The sequence below is a fragment of the Sinocyclocheilus rhinocerous genome, unplaced genomic scaffold (genome assembly GCF_001515625.1).
Source record: "Sinocyclocheilus rhinocerous isolate Xijiao unplaced genomic scaffold, SAMN03320098_v1.1 scaffold422, whole genome shotgun sequence".
NCBI lineage: Eukaryota > Metazoa > Chordata > Actinopteri > Cypriniformes > Cyprinidae > Sinocyclocheilus > Sinocyclocheilus rhinocerous.
Genome location: NW_015639767.1, coordinates 179,948 through 197,601, shown reverse-complemented (window position 1 = coordinate 197,601; position 17,654 = coordinate 179,948). Strand labels below are relative to the sequence as shown.

Genomic DNA, 17,654 nt, shown 5'->3' with positions numbered 1-17,654 from the left:
TTGATTTTCTAGTAAAACCTTTAGGAGAATTACGGAGAATTAAGGCAAACAATATAAGGTAAACAGTGCATCTTTTTCACCAATTTATTTGAATTTTTTTGCCATTTTTATTCTCGTTTCACTTGTTTGCAGTTAATATGAAATGTTGCATTAATATAAAATGAAAATACTTGTATGATAATTGTAAAATGGAGCTTAAAATGATGAAAAGAAGAATTAAATGATGTTACTCTGCAGGATATAATCTTGTATAGTCTGACTAGTATGGTCCACTTCTTTTTTCTGACCAAGAACTGGACGTTTAGACAAGATGACAACGTCTGATTGATGTAAAATGATCAACCACAGTTTGATTTTGATTGCATGATGTTTAGTGGCTGGTAAATCTGAAGACATCTCTCAGAACAGAGCTGAATATACTGGGGAGATATTGTTGGGTTGTTACTAAGGGCCTCAAACACGCACACAAAAACGTCCTTGTCAAACCAGAAATGAAAGCAGCAGTATCTGGAGAATATGGATAGAGAGACCCAGAATGCACAAACACACATATTTTAGCTCAGTCATAAAGATAATCTGTGACCCCCGAAGAGCAGGTTATGGTTAATGGCTGCATCAGATTTAATGCACGCTGAGTGTTTACCAGATCTACTGTGGTTTAATGTTGTGTTAGTGTGGATGGATGCAGATGGTTGCTCTGTGATTTGTGTGTTGGTCTGATCCTCCCACTCCATTTCAGTACGTTTGCATGTGTGACACATGTGAACATGCGCTCGAGAGCAGCCGTGTGTTCAGAGGTCACAGGAGGTCACGCGGGCGTCCCTCGTCTCGTCGCATCTCTTTTACTCTCATCTCTTCTCTTTTATTCTCCTTTGCTGTCATATTATTGAAATTCACATGCAGTGTCTGTGTCCAAAGTGCCACGACTGTCTATGAGCACATTTGTGTATTTCAAAAAACATGTCCGCCATCGGCCAGTGAAGTTTGAGCACCTATGAGACAAGGTTAACGAAGGCCGAACGGAACGAAACTCGCTGGGTCTGTTTGACTCACGGACCTAAAGATCTGTGAGAAATTTGAAAGAAATCGGCCACTGCGGGGTGAAATTGCATTCATCAAGTGTGTAAATTAGTGTGTATAGCGTGATTTTTTTTTCACACATACACGCATATTCATGCTGCTGTCAATCAAATTGTTTGTTAAATATTGGAGATTATTTGAAAAACTTGCGTTTGCAAACTAGTCCTAGATTTTTAAAGGGTTAGTTCACCCAAAAATGAAAATTGGCTTGTGTTTTACTCACCCTCGAAGCATCCTAGGTGTACAGTGGGTACGGCTGTAGCGAATCCATGCGTTTTTGTAAGAAAAATATCCATATTTCAAACATAACAAACACTTTTATATCACTTCCGCCAACTGTCAACTGCGGAAGCAGTTCCGGCGGATGACGTAAGACGCGCGGCGTTGCGTGATTAGTGACGAATGCGGAGAGAGAACAAAACAAAAACGCCGGTCACGAATTAGAAGTACAAACCGAAGATTTACAAAGAAAAATGTGAAGTACAAACCGAAGATTTGCAAAGAAAAATGTCGGAGGATTTCGATATAAGCCAAGAGGAGACTGGTTTTCCTTTGCTAAAGTAAGGAAACTTTGCTTCCTTTGCTCCTATAAACAAACTCGCGAGACTAGCATATCTCAGAGGCGTGCGCGCTGTGCATACGTCATACGCCTTCTGCCGGAACGGATCCGCGCATGACAGATAACAGAAGTGAGAGAAAAGTGTTTATTACGTTTGAACGCATGGATTCACTACAGAAGGCCTTTATTCACCCCCCGGAGCCGTGTGAGGCACGTTTTATTATGAATGCGCGAGCTTTATTTGACGACTTGTGGACTGTTCAACTGCAACACCCGCTGACTGCAGTGATAGAGCTTGGAATAGCCAGGACAATTTTTTATATAACTCCGACTGAATTTGTCTGAAAGAAGAAAGTCATATACACCTAGGATGCTTCGAGGGTGAGTAAAACACAAGCCAATTTTCATTTTTGGGTGAATTAACCCTTTAACTCAAAATCAATAAAATTAGTGCAGTTCAATTCTCTGGACTCTCTAGATCAATAATTCAATCATGACAACTCTCGGAAGATTTTAGCATGGTGATGGATATGACAATGTTAATGTATTTGGTCTTGGCGGAACAGATCTGCTACGCTGCTGCTGAATTGCTGCTGCTGTTGGTTATTGCTGTAGTTGTAGATTATTGCTGCTGCTGCAAGCAAGTACAGAAACTTGCTACTGCCAATGCATGTGGCGATACGTGAGTATTTGAGACAAACTGCTGCTGCACAAATAGCATATAAAATAACCCGTAGCAGATCTATACAGGTGGAGCTGGGGAAGGTGGAGGGTTTCAGAGAAACTCTGAAAGCGTGCTGCAGGAATCTCAAGTGAATGCTAGCCAGCCATATAAATGCAAGGCAGTAAGCTCATTGGCTGCATATGCAGCATGAACCAATCAGCTTGTGCCAAGTCGTTTAACTGGATATCATTGGTTACGTTAACAACCCGTCGCCTGCGCCATCTGGAGTTTCATGACTGAACTATATATTTATCTAAAACATGTTGGACTTCACAATCAGATAACCGCTCGTCGCAGAGTCAAGTGTCTTGTATCATGGAAGTCCTTTGCTCAAGACGAACAAAACATACATGTTGGATTCGATCGGTGAAATTTTCGGCTGTTGTTTTGAAAAACCTACGTTTGCGAACCAGCATAGAAGCGATAAAGGTCTTAAAGCCCTTGAACCCCAGTAACTCTCTTGTTTTCTCATTTGCTCTCATCTTGACTCCTCTATTCTCATATCATCTCGTCTGGTATCATCACGTTTTTGTTCTTGGGTCACTGTGTCCCTGAAAGTGAAGTCAGCTGTAGCTGCATTGGCTCCACTGCTGGTGCATGCTGGGATATCAGCGTGTCTTCATGAGTCCGGTGACCCCATCGTCTCTGCTGCACTGGATGGTTTCAGCAGCGACGTGTGTCTGTTATCGGACGGTTCCTCGTTTTCTCCGACTGCACACTCAGCGCTCAGACTCGTCTCATGCTGTCAGGAATGACTCGTGACTCCTAGATGACGGAAATTCAGCGAAACCTCCATGCAATCGCCTGGAATGACTCAGACGGTGTCGATGTGGTCATCGGCTGCAGAGCAGTTGAATTAGACTGAACTGTGATTGTGAAATCATTAGAGATGCTATGTTCAGATTCAGCTGCGCTCACTACAGTCGCATTTGCTCACAGTGTGAAGAGATTTCCTTCAGCTTTGCCCATTTTATTCACGATTACATGGCCGTTTCCGTGCTGCTTTCTCTTGTATTGGGAAATGATTTTATCATCTTTATTATGGGAAATTAAATTCACCCAAAAAAGATTATTTGCCTTAATCAGCAGTTGCTACAAAACCGTATATTTTAATATGGCACCACAGAGATGCATTGCACTTGGTTATATGTTTAAATTTATTAATTTAGCATTTATTCATTTATCCAAGCGATTTACAAATGAGGAAAATCGCATGCAATTAGTTGTACGAACCAACAATATTCATAGTATACAATGCTAGATTTAAAGTATGAACATGATAGCACACAAGCTAGAACTGCAGTGCAGAAAATGCAGAAGATTGATTTTATTTATTTTAAAAAATTTATTTTTATTTTTTATTTAATATTTTTTAAATAAACATTAAAAAAAGAAAAAAAAGTGAACGAAAATAATCCTATTTATCTGTTTTAAATTATTCATTTAATTTCAATGAATTCTTTTTTTTATTTATTTGTTTATTTTGCTGCATGTTGTATGTAGAGTGTTGTAGTTCGCTCAGAATGTTCTGTTTCAGTCAGGATGCTGCATATGTAGACCGTATACAGCAAGGAAGCTCACTAGGTTATGAAGTAGAGCTTGTAAGTCTCTTTGACCTACATGAGCTTCAGTATTTGTTGTGTAAATGGTCATAGGGGTGTGTCCTGTCTTAAGCCACGCCCCCACACACCTGGACGGCAGGTGGGCGTGAGGAATATGATGAGACATCAGTGAGTGCAGGTAAACATGACTCACACACTGCTGTGGCTGGAGCAATGAGACCTTACTGTATGTCAGAGGAAGAGGCTCGGCCCGTGTGTGTGTGTGGTGGTAAAGCGTGTCGTGTCAGATATTCCACAGCCGTAACAGGCACAGACGTGTGTCGGGGATTTCTGTACGCCGCACGTCTCTCCTCATGTTCCTCGACAGAGATGGATGTCTATCACACGACTCTGCTGTACTGTGTGTTTGCTGGCCGTTTCTACTCACAGGTAGGACTGTCTGATGCTCATAGTTTAGAATTTGGCTTCAGATTGATGTCTGTTTACACTACTGATCAAAAGTTTGTTGAAAAAAACTTGTTTTATTCAGCAAAGATGCATTGAATTGATTAAAAGTGACAGTATACAAAAAATAAAAGTTACAGAAGATTTCTATTTCAAATAAATGCTGTTCTTTTGAACTTTCTGTTCATCAAAGAATCCTGAAAAATAAAATGTATCACAGTTTCCTCAAAAATATTCAGCAGCACAACTGATAACTTTATCTATCTATCTATCTATCTATCTATCTATCTATCTGTCTGTCTGTCTGTCTGTCTGTCTCTGTCTGTCTGTCTGTCTGTCTAAGAATTTACATTTTAATATAAATTTAATTTAATGTAATAATTCACAATTTGTATGTTGTTTATATATATATATATATAAGAATTTATATTTGTGTGTGTTTGTGTGTATATACACTCACACACACACATTAATTAATCATTTGTATGTTTATATAAATGTATACAAATATATAAAAATATTTTATCCAAAGTGACTTACAGTGCATTCAGGCTATACATTACTAGTATGTGTGTTCCCTGGGAATCGAACCCACGACCTTTTGCGCTGCTAACGCAATGCTCTACCACTGAGCCACAGGAACATATATACATATATATATATACATACATACAAAAATTCTAATAATAATTTAAATCTAGAGGACAAATCTGAATGATTTGCTATGGTAACTGGCAGCATGTCTCAGATCTGTAAATGCATGTTTAACCTGAAATGGTATTTGAAGCTCTGTTTCTCAGATCTCACTGTGAAAGGACTCATGGTTTATCTTTTATTAGATTAGTTTTATATTACACTGGAAACGGGAAGCACACACTGAGTTGCGTAACTGTGCTGCTGTGTGTATTCGTTCCTGCACGTTTGTTTATCTGTGTGCCGGGTGTGTTTCATATTTGTGATGGTGATAAGCGGCAGATAAGCGGACGTCTGGGATTGTTGGTATGCTGCTGATGGGAATGTGCCGTGATGCGCCTCAAAACCGCTCAAATATCAGTCCTTCCCAGCATCCTTCTGTCCTGCATGTGCTATGAAGTTTAATGCATGGTTAGAGATCAGCAGAAATGTTGAGTGTCGAGTTAGCCAGCTTAACAAACCAGTTAACCAACCAGATTAGTCCAGATGGATTAGTCAACCAACCCTTTTACGGCTCCTTTAGCTGGAAACCCTGCTGGTCAACCACCAAAACCAGCTTTAACCAGCTAGAAAGAAGTTTAATCTTCAGCCTGATCTGATGTGTGAAACCATAAATGATCCTGGTCTGTTAACCCTGATGTAACCATGTGTAGATGGTCTGCTGTTTCATCTGCTCTTATATTACGGCTCTTCATTTCATGAGTAAATTTATCGCATAGTTCACGCTTCGCCATATTTCACCGTCTGGCTCTCGAGCCGCTTCACACAGCAGGACCGAACAAGAAATGTGCTCAGATTGAATCAGAGGTGTGAGAAATGTGAGATGACATTAGAAAGTTCTTCCTACTTAGGAAACCGTGTCCATTTTTATTGCCTGTGAAATTAATTTTATGGACAAAATAGGGATGCACGATTTGGGGGAAAAATCGAATTGCAGTTTTACTGATAAATTCAAATGTGCTGTGCTTATTTGTAGCAGTGTTATTTAAGAATCTATTACAAATAATTATAGTATTAAGCTATTATAGTATTTATTTTGAAATAGTTTTATTTTAAAATGTTCTGTTATTTTAATTTTAAATAAGGTTTAATAATTCTGTTGTGTTTTTGTCTTTTTTTTTGTATGTACAGTATATAGTTTTTATTAGTTTTAAATCTAGTCCTTTTAGTACATCAAGTTAAACTGAATGAAAATGAGAGTTTTTTTTGACAACTACATGAAAAAAAAAGTTTATTTTTAGTATTTTCTTTTATTTCAGTTAATGTTTATTTTATTTCAGGTAACAATTTTTTAGTGGTTTAGTTTTATAATAACCCTGATTTATTGGGCTGCACAATTTGGCTAAATTTGTGTGATTATATATCAATAATATATATATATATATATATATATATAATACATTAATTATTATTGTTGTATATTTATCTATATTAATAATGTTATTTTAATAATAATTATTATTATTATTACTATTTTCTATTATTTTTTATATAAAAACACATATTGGTCAAAATAAGAAATATTACAAACATTTCACTGTAAAATAAGATAAAATAACAAATTTTAAATATATTTTAGGAAAAATAATATAATAAAAAATAATACTTTATATTACAATACTAATATTTATGGCTCTCTTCATTTTTTTTAAACGCTAAACCATCAAGCTTTTATTTTGGTGTGAATCCGCGGTGACACCTTAATGCTTTTCTTTTTTCACTCTGAGATGCTGTAAACAGCGGTGCCGCACTTCACTCTGAAACACGACGTGAATATATTGATTTAATTAAATTAAAATTAAGTGACAATCGCAATAATTAATCAGACTGCAGCCCTATGCAGAATGACCCTGACCTGTTTTCCCTTCTCTCTTGTTTCTGCACAGAATATGACAGACACCTAGCGCACAGTAACGGCATGGCGACGGCATACCTGGAGCCCAACCACACCCTGGGCGCCGGGGCCAAGGCCCGTCTCAGCGCGGGGACGGAGCGGGCCCCCGGGGCCCCGGACAGAGTCCTGAAGGTCTTCCATCACTTTGAGAACAACAGCGAGCGCAGCACCTGGTCCAGCAACATCCGGCATGGAGATGCCACCGACGTCAGGGTAAGAGAAAGATCACAGTTCTGCTTAGTGTCCGTCTTCTGTGTATCAGTATCTATAGCTGTTAGAATCTGTTTTTTTTTTTATGCTAACAGAACCAGCTTCTGAGGGTTTTATATGGTTTCTAGATGGTCTAAGCTGTCCTTTTGTAGTCTTTAGCTGGTCTGAGTTGTCTGGCTCTTTCTCATCAATGATTTTCATTTGTTTCTTATTACTGTAACACTGCAATGAGAATCTACCTGTCCAGACATATTAATGTTTTTTTTAGTTTTTTTTAAATGCATTTAAAAAATTTTTTTTCAAATGCTATGTTTAAATGTATTGTATTTTAAGTATGTAATGCATATGATTTCATCATTTATAAACAATTGATATATTTAATTTAAATGTATAAATATGTAAATTGTTTATGATTGATAAAATCATATGTATTATATACATATGTAATTTAGATTTTTAACTAAATATTTGTTTATAAATAATAAAACATCAATTAATAATAAATATATTGTGTAATATATTTTATTATTATTATTATTATTATAATTTGTGTATACTTTTTGGTAGTGTTTTTCTAAGAAATCCAGATAAAGCTGGTCTAAATTTTAGTTATAATTTATTTTTTTATAAATATAAATAATACAAATAAATAAATATAAAATTAAGTAATTTATCATTAATTTATAGTGTTATTAACACATTATTTAAATTTCTGTAGCTGTTAAAAAAACTACAGCTGTTAGAATTTGCATTTTTCATACTAACAAATCCAGATAAACCGGTTCCTGAGGATTTTCACATGTTTACAGTTGTTTGGATGAACTTTTGTTTGTTTTTAATCGGGAAAACCAATTTGTTCAAGGGCGTTTAGAGTTAGTAGACCACTTCAGACCAGCAACAAACCGGCTACAGAGTGTGGTTTTCCTCTTGTCTCTTGATTTTTGCAGGATGGGTTTGGTGACGAACAACTGAAGCTTCAAAGTTTCTGAATGAATGTCAGGTTTCCATCACTGGATGAGTGGTTTTTGTGCTTGTGTGTGTTCAGACATGTAAATCTGTCCTGTCGAAGCTCGGCTTTCACTGAAGAGCTTGACTTTTCCTCCTGAAGTTGAATTCATTACAGACTGAGAGGGGAAGGGGTTAGAGATGCAGCAGTTGTATTGATCAGCGTCTGTGTTAAGTGGAGTGTTTGGCTGGAAGGATAAACACGCTGTTCCTCTTGATCGGATGGTCTCTGGTGATTTCTCACGTTTCCACTCTGACCGCTGAGGCCTTTATAACTGACCCGCACTGTCTGGATGCAAACTCTCTTAAAGGGTTAGTTCACCCAAAAATGAAAATTAGCTGTTTAATGCCACTCAGCGGGAGTTGCATGCATCAGTCCAAAAGAAGTTCAATAAAAAGCGCCCATCCATAAAAAAAAAGTGTCTCACACGGCTTCGGGGGCTGAACAAAGGCCTCCTATAGCGAATCGATGCGTTTTTGTAAGAAAAATATCCATATTCAAAACGTAATAATCACTTTAATGTAGCTTGCGCTCACTGTTGTACACTGGAAGCAGTTCCAGGTGGATGACGTATGAGGTCGGCTTTGCGCATGCGCCGCTCAGAAGTGACGCACGCGGGATTCCGTCCCCATTTTCTACATCGCCCTACTTTTGCTAAGAAGCACGTTCAACGCGGACGCACAGACGGTTGTCGTGGTAATGAACACCACAGCAACCACTTGTGCGTCAGCACTGAACGCGCATCTCACATATAAAAAGCATTTTAGGGGGCCCTTGACTTTTGGGGGCCCCGGTCGGTCGCCTACCTTTGCCTAATGGTTAAGTCCGCCTCTGCGTGTAGGACTGTTGGCGCAAGCTACATTAAAGTGATTATTAAGTTTTGAATATGGATATTTTTCTTACAAAAACGCAACGATTACAGTATTAAATAAAGAAAGAAATTACTGTATTATATAAATATATAATAAAGCAGTATTATAAAACAATACTGTTTTATTCATATCTATATTCTGAAGGTCTTTACAGAGGGATTTGTTGTATTTTTTTCTGTCTCTTGTGTTGACAGTATTTTCTGATTTATTGCATGATGAAAAGAGATATCTATAATCTCCTCTGTAAAAACCTTTGCCTCTAATATGTCAACAAAATCAAACAAACGCTTTTAAAACAGACTTTGTCCAATGTTAGATTTCTGTTCTGGAAATGTATGCAAATGAGTGCATATTTAATTAGATAATGCATAATTTGCATCTTTAAAAATAATAAAAACACTGGTCAATTTTGAGATGCTGGCCTGTTTTGCTTCTATAACATCTTATTTCAGACTAATGAAAAAACATCCAACATACACTGTTTATTTTTTTGCATATGTAGATTTGAATTATACATATCTTTAATGTTTAAATCACTTCAGTAGCACTTACATACACCAACATTTACAGTTTTATATTCATATCTATGTTCTGAAGGTTTGTTTATATACCAATCACCTGGTTTTATACATTTTATTCCTAAAAACATAGTGAAAATGTGTTTTTTTTATCAATAGTTATCCAAAATCCTCTTTGTTAAAACCTTTAATATGCCAATAAAATAAAACAAGAATTTTGATTCTGGCTCTGTCCAAATGTATGCAAATTCGTGCATGTTTAACTAGATAATACCTCATTTGCATATTTATCAGAAAACTTAATGTAATGTGATGAATCAGCTGGGGAAGATTGGTAATATCTATTATATGTTCAGATTCCAGCAGCAGGGATGTTATTCCTCCTGAGCTTCGTACAGACAGGCGCAGATTAAAGAGAGAAATCTTTAGTGGTTGAACAGAAGTGGAAGAACGAATGGGGGGAAAAAACTATGGTTTTGATTTAAAGTGTAATACAATAAAAACTTCAACTGTATTAAAATGTGAAACAATGTCATTTCTGCTGCAAATGACTCACATTTATTTTACAGAAGGAAAAACTTTTTTATTTTTCGTATTAGCTGTCGTTATTTGGCAGTCCCTTTGGATAAGGGCATCTGCTTAATGAATAAATGAATATGTAAATATAAATCAAATGCATTAGCATTCAGACCTAAATATAAAATAACAAGGCAGGAATGGCAACTTCTAATTGACAATTTGCATGCAAATCATTTGTGATGCTAATGATGCTGAGCCGAACCATTGCTGATCACTCAGAAATGAAATGCATGCTTTTGTTTTTTATAAATGGATTGAAAGTCATTTCAGAGTGGTGTCTAGGTTTTTTTTTTTTTTGCATGTAGTCGCTATGTCTCAGTCGCAGATGTTTTTGCGATGTTTCTGATTTAAAATATATGTGAGTTCATTCATGTTGTTTTTATTGTGCTAATAAATACAGTGCAGTGCTTTTAAAATCATCAATTTTAATTGGAATGCTTTTGCATCCAGACTCTGTTTAATTCAACCAGATCTATGTTTTATAATTCAGGTTTAAGTTACAGTTTTTAGCTGTAAAGCATGTTAACATATCATATAGTTAAGTTCATTTGAGATGCAGATCTACACCGTAGTGATTATCTCATTAAACTCAAAGTGCTTTAATTATTCTAATGGGAGATTTGCTGTTGTTTCAGTCTCAGATTAACCAGCCGATAGCAAACAGCTTGTCATCCATTATAACTTGTCCTCTGGATATTTGAAGGGCTGAATAGTAAATTACAAAATGCATGTTCATTTCAGTTTCATGCACAATTTTCACTCAGAAATTGCAAGCAAAATTTAAAATTAATTACAAAAAAATGGCAAGTAACAGTAAATTAAACTTGATTTTTTTAAGTAGAAAGACTGAAATAGTATTTTCTTGTAAAACATGCTCTCATAATCTTTATTTACAACTTCTGATAATGTCTGATAATAATAACTTTTATAAATATTTGGATGCAATAGTTTCTTTTTTTTTGGTCAATTTTGTCAAAATTTGCCAATTAAATCTCATACTCCATACTTCAGTTGATTTTAGATTGATGATTTATTTTAAAGGCCCAGATCTTACAGAAAGCACACGTAAATGCTGGAAAAGCGCTCCCAGTGCCAGGGTGCATTGGGGAATCCAGCTCTGTTGTTCCCGCACACCACGGGTTTGCCAAACCGACAGTGGTAATCTGAAAGCCATGTGTAGATGGCGGTTCAAGCTGGCCTGTGCTCTGTTTATATGTTGTGTCCTGCTGGTAAAGCCTAACGCTGAACTGTCCTGACAGTCCTTTTAGCCTGAAAATGGGCCACAGACGGAGCTCTGGGGGACTCCGGCCGCGAACGTGCCGTCATAAATATGCACTGTTTTGGCTGGAGTATCATCGTGAGTTTTTAGACCTGATGAAATGTGTGATCTAGTCTGTGAAGAGCACTGTAGTGTGTTTGCTGACCACCGTCTGCGAGACGCTCTCTGGGTGCGTTACTGTAGTGTCTGTCTCTCTCTTTTTTAAGGTTATTCAGTCTGCACAAAGACACCAGAAGGGAATTTAAATTAGGGATGCGCCGATCCGATATTCATATCGTAAAATTATTGTGCACTTATTTTTCTAGAATAACTTTTGCTGCCGAATTATCCACTAACCTAGTTTATGATAAATTTTTGTCATAGATTATAAATATACATAGGCCTATATTTTTTCATATTTATTGTTTATTTTATTTTTCTTTATAATGAAGTAGTCTGTATCTAGTAGATTGTGAAAGAATGATTATCAGTTCCACACACAGAGATATATAAATTCTACATTTATTTAAATGAGGGAAAAAAACTTCACTGGCATTGGATCGGTATCGGTATCGGCCAATACCGAACCCTAGGTATCGGAATCGGTATCGGAGGCGAAAAAGGCGGATCGGAGCATCCCTAATTTAAATATATACAGTATATGACACAAGGTTGGTTGTTGATGTAAAATTCATTTGATGTCACAGGTCTGCGTATATTGGTCAGAACTATTCATTTCATAATTTTCTTTTTCTTTTTCTTTTGTTTTTTAACGTTGGTGTAACATATTGTGAGGTTGTTTTCACACGGATCCCACATTTAATTAGTTATTAATAATCTTAATTTTTGGTTTCTGTCCTTCCAGGTTCAAAATTATTAAAATAAATAAATAAATACATAATAATCAATAGAGATGAAGTATCCTTTCATTTGTAAAGTATTTCAGTCAGTGTTATTTTGGTATTATTTATATACTAGTATATATTTTTTAATGTTTTGAAACCGCTTTTATTGTGTATATTGTCAGTTTTCATTTTAATTTTAGTTTAGGTTTTTAGTAATTTTATTGTTTTTGTTATTTTTATTAGTTATATATATAAATATATAAAATATAATATATAAAATTACCCAAAAAAAAATTTTAATAGAGAACACTGATTTCAGTCATTTGGTTATTTAAAATATGGCATTATCAAACAAATTTAATTTATAAAGGTCATTTTCTTTAAAAAATAAAAATTGTATTTATTTTAAAATAAAATTAATTTATTTTAATTTTCATAATTTATTTTTATTTTTATTTAATATCAAATTTATACTAAAAATAACTAGATTCTGATCTATACCATGACTGTATAAAATTAAAAATATTGTCATGAAATTTACAGTGAAAATTAAAGTTATAGTTGGCGTACTTTGTAAGTTATTGTGGAGTACATTAGGCTGCTATTAGATCTTAATTATTTTACTACATTGCAGCTGATTAGATCCTTAATTTAGCAATGGCAATAATCCACCTCATAGAATCAGTATATATTTTGGCTCTTATGTGATTATGTAATCCATTTAGTGTGTAACCAGAATGACATTCAGACACATTGCCAGAATCCCTCTTAAGTGAATGCATATGTGTGTGTGCGTGTGTCCTCAGAGCCGTTGGCAGCTCTGCCCGTGTCCGTAATCCAATCAATGAGGGCCACGGCGGTGCCATGGCAACCACCCAGCTTCCGTGACGACCGCATCACTTTCATATCCTGTTTATTAGATTCTGAGAGCATCATCTCGGCAGCAGTGATGTAAAGCTGGATTTTCAGCATCATTACTCCAGTCTTCAGTGTCACGTGATCCCATCAGAAATCATTCTAATATGCTGATTTGCTGCTCAACAAACATTTCTGATTATTATCAGTGTTGAAAACAGTTGTGCTGCTTCATATTTTTGTGGAAACCCTGATACAATTTATTTTTCAGCATTCTGTGATGAACAGAAAGTTCAAAAGAACAGCATTTATTTGAAATGGAAATCTTTTGTAACATTTAGAAATGTCTTAACTGTCACTTTTGAATAAAAGTAACAACTCCAAACATTTGAACAGTTTAGTGACTGTCTGGCTCAGCATATGCTGTAAATGCAGCACTGCACTGCAGTCACAGTGTGTGACGGGAATATTTAGTCTAGTAATGAAGTGGAGGTGGATTTACACGGCAGGATCCAGGTCGGATCCATTACGCTCTCTAATCATTGAATAACAGCCGCAGGATTTTTACGGTTCTATAAATCAGTTTATATATCGCAGTATGCCGTGCATTACGGGATTTTTATGAGCGTGAATTGTGTGTTTTGTGTCTGCAGGGAATCATTCAGAAGATCGTGGACATTCATAAGGTCAAACACGTGGCTTGTTTCGGGCTGCGTCTCACTCACGCGCCGTCGGGCGACATCCACTGGCTCCACCCAGATATAGGCGTGTCCCACGTGAGGGAGAAATACGAGCAGAAACGCCCACAGGACGAATGGAGGTAAATCATTCACACACGCAATAAACATTCACACACACAAGAGGAGCTATAATGCTGTCTAATAAACCCAGCTTTTTTCTGGTCCGTCCTATTTTAGTATTTTATGTAATTCTTTTTTGTACATTTATAATATTTTATGTATTTTATGTTATTTTTTTGTACAATTATAATATTATGATATTATCCTTTATTTTTATATTTTCAGTATATTTTAATTTTAGTTTAAATCTTAGTAATTTTGTTATGTGCTTTTGTAATTTTTATTAGTTTTATTAGTTATAAGTGTAGTAATTTTAGTACTTCAAGTTGCCAAGGCAGTTTTAAGTTTTATAGTAAAAGTTAGTCATTAGTTAATATTTGTTAATTAAATGACTAATTAACAATGAGCAATATATTTGTTAATCTAACTTGATAAAAATATAACATTGTTCATTATTAGTTCATGTTTGCTCAGGTCCATTAAGTAATATTAACATGCAACTTTTGATTTTAATATTGTTAATTTTAAAATATTATAATATACAAATATTTTCTATACATGCGGTAAAATGTAATTCTTTGAAAAAGAAATTCATTCAAGTTTGTGATATTTCTTTGCATCACATAGATTTACATTTTGACCCCTCCTGAAAACATTATAGACCAGCCTAAGCTGGTTTACTGGTCTCAGCTGAACCAGCCTAGTCAGGTGGGTCTGTGAGCTGGTTTTAAAGGGGTTTCATGCATTTTTCAGCTGGTCAGGTTGAGAGACCGGCTCAAACCAGCATGTGGTTGTTTAAATGTATCTTGTTATTTAAGGCCGTTTTTCTGAATGAAAGGGCATCTTCTGCATTATAAACATCACATGTATCTGTGGTTGCCATGGCGACGCTCTTGTGATTGTGGCAGGACGAGTATTTAAATTCATCGTCCTATAAATTAGTGTGCCTGCTGCCGGCCTTTTCTTTGTCTGTGTCCGTGTGTGTGTGTGTGTGTTTTATTTTATCAGAGTCTCTGACTTATTCCCTCACAGATGGTATTTTTATGTCACCTCGTCTCTACCCACAATGCAGCAGCGGAGCCGTCAGGCCCTTGTGCCCCGCGAAGCAGCTGCACGTCCATTCACCGCCGCTAATTCACTCCTTTCACCAGCTTTTGTTCTGTCACTCACAGCGCAGAGATGCAGAGAAAAGAGCGCCGGTGATTTCAAATCCCACCTTTTAACTGCCCCGTACACAAGCTGCTGTTTGTGGAGGCTTTTACGTCAGAAAGGCTTGACGGTATCTCGTGATGGTTTTTATGGGATCTGATCTGATCTCTCGGAGGAGAGTATTTGTGCTTTTGATGGTGTTCTGGATGACGATGTACTCACGATTGACGATACTGATTTCACGATGTGATTTTCTAACGATTTTTTTAAACAAAATTTAAGACAAATTATAAATGAAAAGATGTCCTTTTATTATTTCTCAGATAAAATGCTGCACATTTCTTTGTGAAATCGAAATATGCCAAATAACAAAACTAAACTGAAATTTTAAGACAAATCCCAAATCAAATAAATAACACAAATGAAAGAAATCTCTTCATATAAACAAACTGAGGCTTTTCCTGTGCTCTTTCAATTTAAAATGCGAGGCAACCACTGCATTTGAATCACGATCCAAACAAAGATGCTGCATACATGAAGCATGAGCAGTTTTGATTCAGATTAGATTGTATAATTTTGAAATTTGAAGCAGAATGGTCTGATTTTAGCTTTGTGAAACTTTACTCCATAAAACATCTGCATGAAACGGAAACAGCAGAAGCTCTGAATGAGACGCAGATTCACTCTCTGACAGCAGGAGGCGCTTATGGAGCAGCAGCAATACAGCGTTTCCTTGGTTACCGCTGTAAACAAAGCAGCGGTGCTACTTTTATATGCATTATACAGAGGCAAATGAAAAGAAAATACCATCTAAAGTTTCCTAAAGATAGTCAGTTCCCCTCAGAGATACACTTATATAAAACCCCAACTGTATCGCGATTCGTTTAACATCTCAACCGACTTGAATCGTCACATATTTTCATTGATTTTCAACCGGTTCGGGGTGCGTCGTTACATTCTGAATGCTAAATTGGGCCCAGACCATCATAAAACCTTCAGTCTGGATCTTGCTGGTCTCATATAACCTGAGTGAAATCTGGTTTACTTTGCTTTACTTTACTGGCCCATTTAGACAGGAAGAGATATAAGAAGTGACTTGGTTTAGGTTCGGCTACTTCTGAAACCCGTGATACCACATAGTTTCTGCAAACCTTGATACAACAGCTGAGAAATTTGTGTGAAATGTTGGAGAATTTCTGATCTTTCTGTTTATTCAAAAGTATTGATTTTTTTCTTGAATGTAACTCATTTATTTACTACCAAGTGCCTCAAATAAAACTCTTTACCTCTTTCTAAGTTTTGATGTCATAAATGTCAAAAACCTTGTCAGATCCAGTCATTTTAGATAAATATGACTTTTCCTGACGGACTGACACTTTTAATTGACACTACCATTCAAAAGTTTTACACTACCAAAAAAAGATTTATTTACTTTTTTTTTTTAAATACACTTTTATTCAGCTGTGATGCATTAAAATGATCAAAAGTGACAGTAAAGATGTTTTAAAAAAAATTCAGTTTCAAATAAACGCTGTTCTTTTGACTTTTCTATTCATCAAAGAATCCTAAAAATATATTTATCACGCTTTCCACAAAAATATTCAGCAGCACAACTGTTTTCAACATTGATAATAATCAGAAATGTTTCTTGAGCAGCAAATCAGCATATTAGAATGATTTCTGAAGGATCATGTGACACTGAAGACTGGAGTAATGATGCTGAAAATTCAGCTTTGCATCACAGAAATAAATTACATTTTAACAGATATTCACATAGAAAACAGTTATCTTAAATTGTAATAATATTTCACAATATTACTGATTTTACTGTATTTTTTATCAAATAAATGCAGCCATGATGAGCAGAAGAGACTTGTCTTAAAAACGTTAAAATTCTTCATTCCTGAATAATCAGATTTTCTACTTCCTCTAATTTCTTCTCTCAGTATCTCTACTCTCTCTATTCAGAGCTTGTATGAATCGGTGGGAAATCCCAGCCAGATTCTGTCCTGCATTCCTTCCCAACAATCTAATTACTCCCTTTCTGATGTTTTACAGAGAATTAGGTGTGTTCTTGATCCTCTGATGTGAGTGTGGACTGATTTCTGTGTGTTTTTGTGAATCTCAGAAGCTGTGATGAGATAAGACCGTTTGTTTCATTGTGCTCTACACGTGCTCCTAACGCTCCCACACGGCTGTCAGTGTTGTTGAGGCTTTGTGGAGGTGTTGATGGATCTCTCGCTCATCGTCTGGGCTATGAGGCAGATGAGTTCATGTTAGGATGGAGCTGGAAGAGGATCTAGTTCCCTTTCAGTCGGTCACTCCGAGTCACATCGGTGACCGACGACTTGGGATCTCGCTTCGAGAGACCAATATGAGGGACGCCGACAAAGTTTGGTTCCTTAATGCCCCTGTGTCTCTGTGAGCCTTCTCGCACAGACCATGTGCAAGGTCAGGGAGGACGAGGAGCAGGTCCTGCTTGTGGCGCCGTATTGGCCCACTCGGGCCTGGTTCCCCGAACTAATGCTCGTCGCGACAGCTCCTCCCTGGCAGATTCCTCTGAGGAAGGATTTACTGACTCAGAGACGGGGCACCCTGTGGCACCC

General features: G+C 36.4%; 1 pseudogene; it reads left to right on the top strand.

Annotated features, from left to right (window-relative positions):
• LOC107751690 (focal adhesion kinase 1-like) overlaps positions 1-17,654 on the top strand; it is a 76,991-nt pseudogene that overhangs the window by 2,981 nt on the left and 56,356 nt on the right.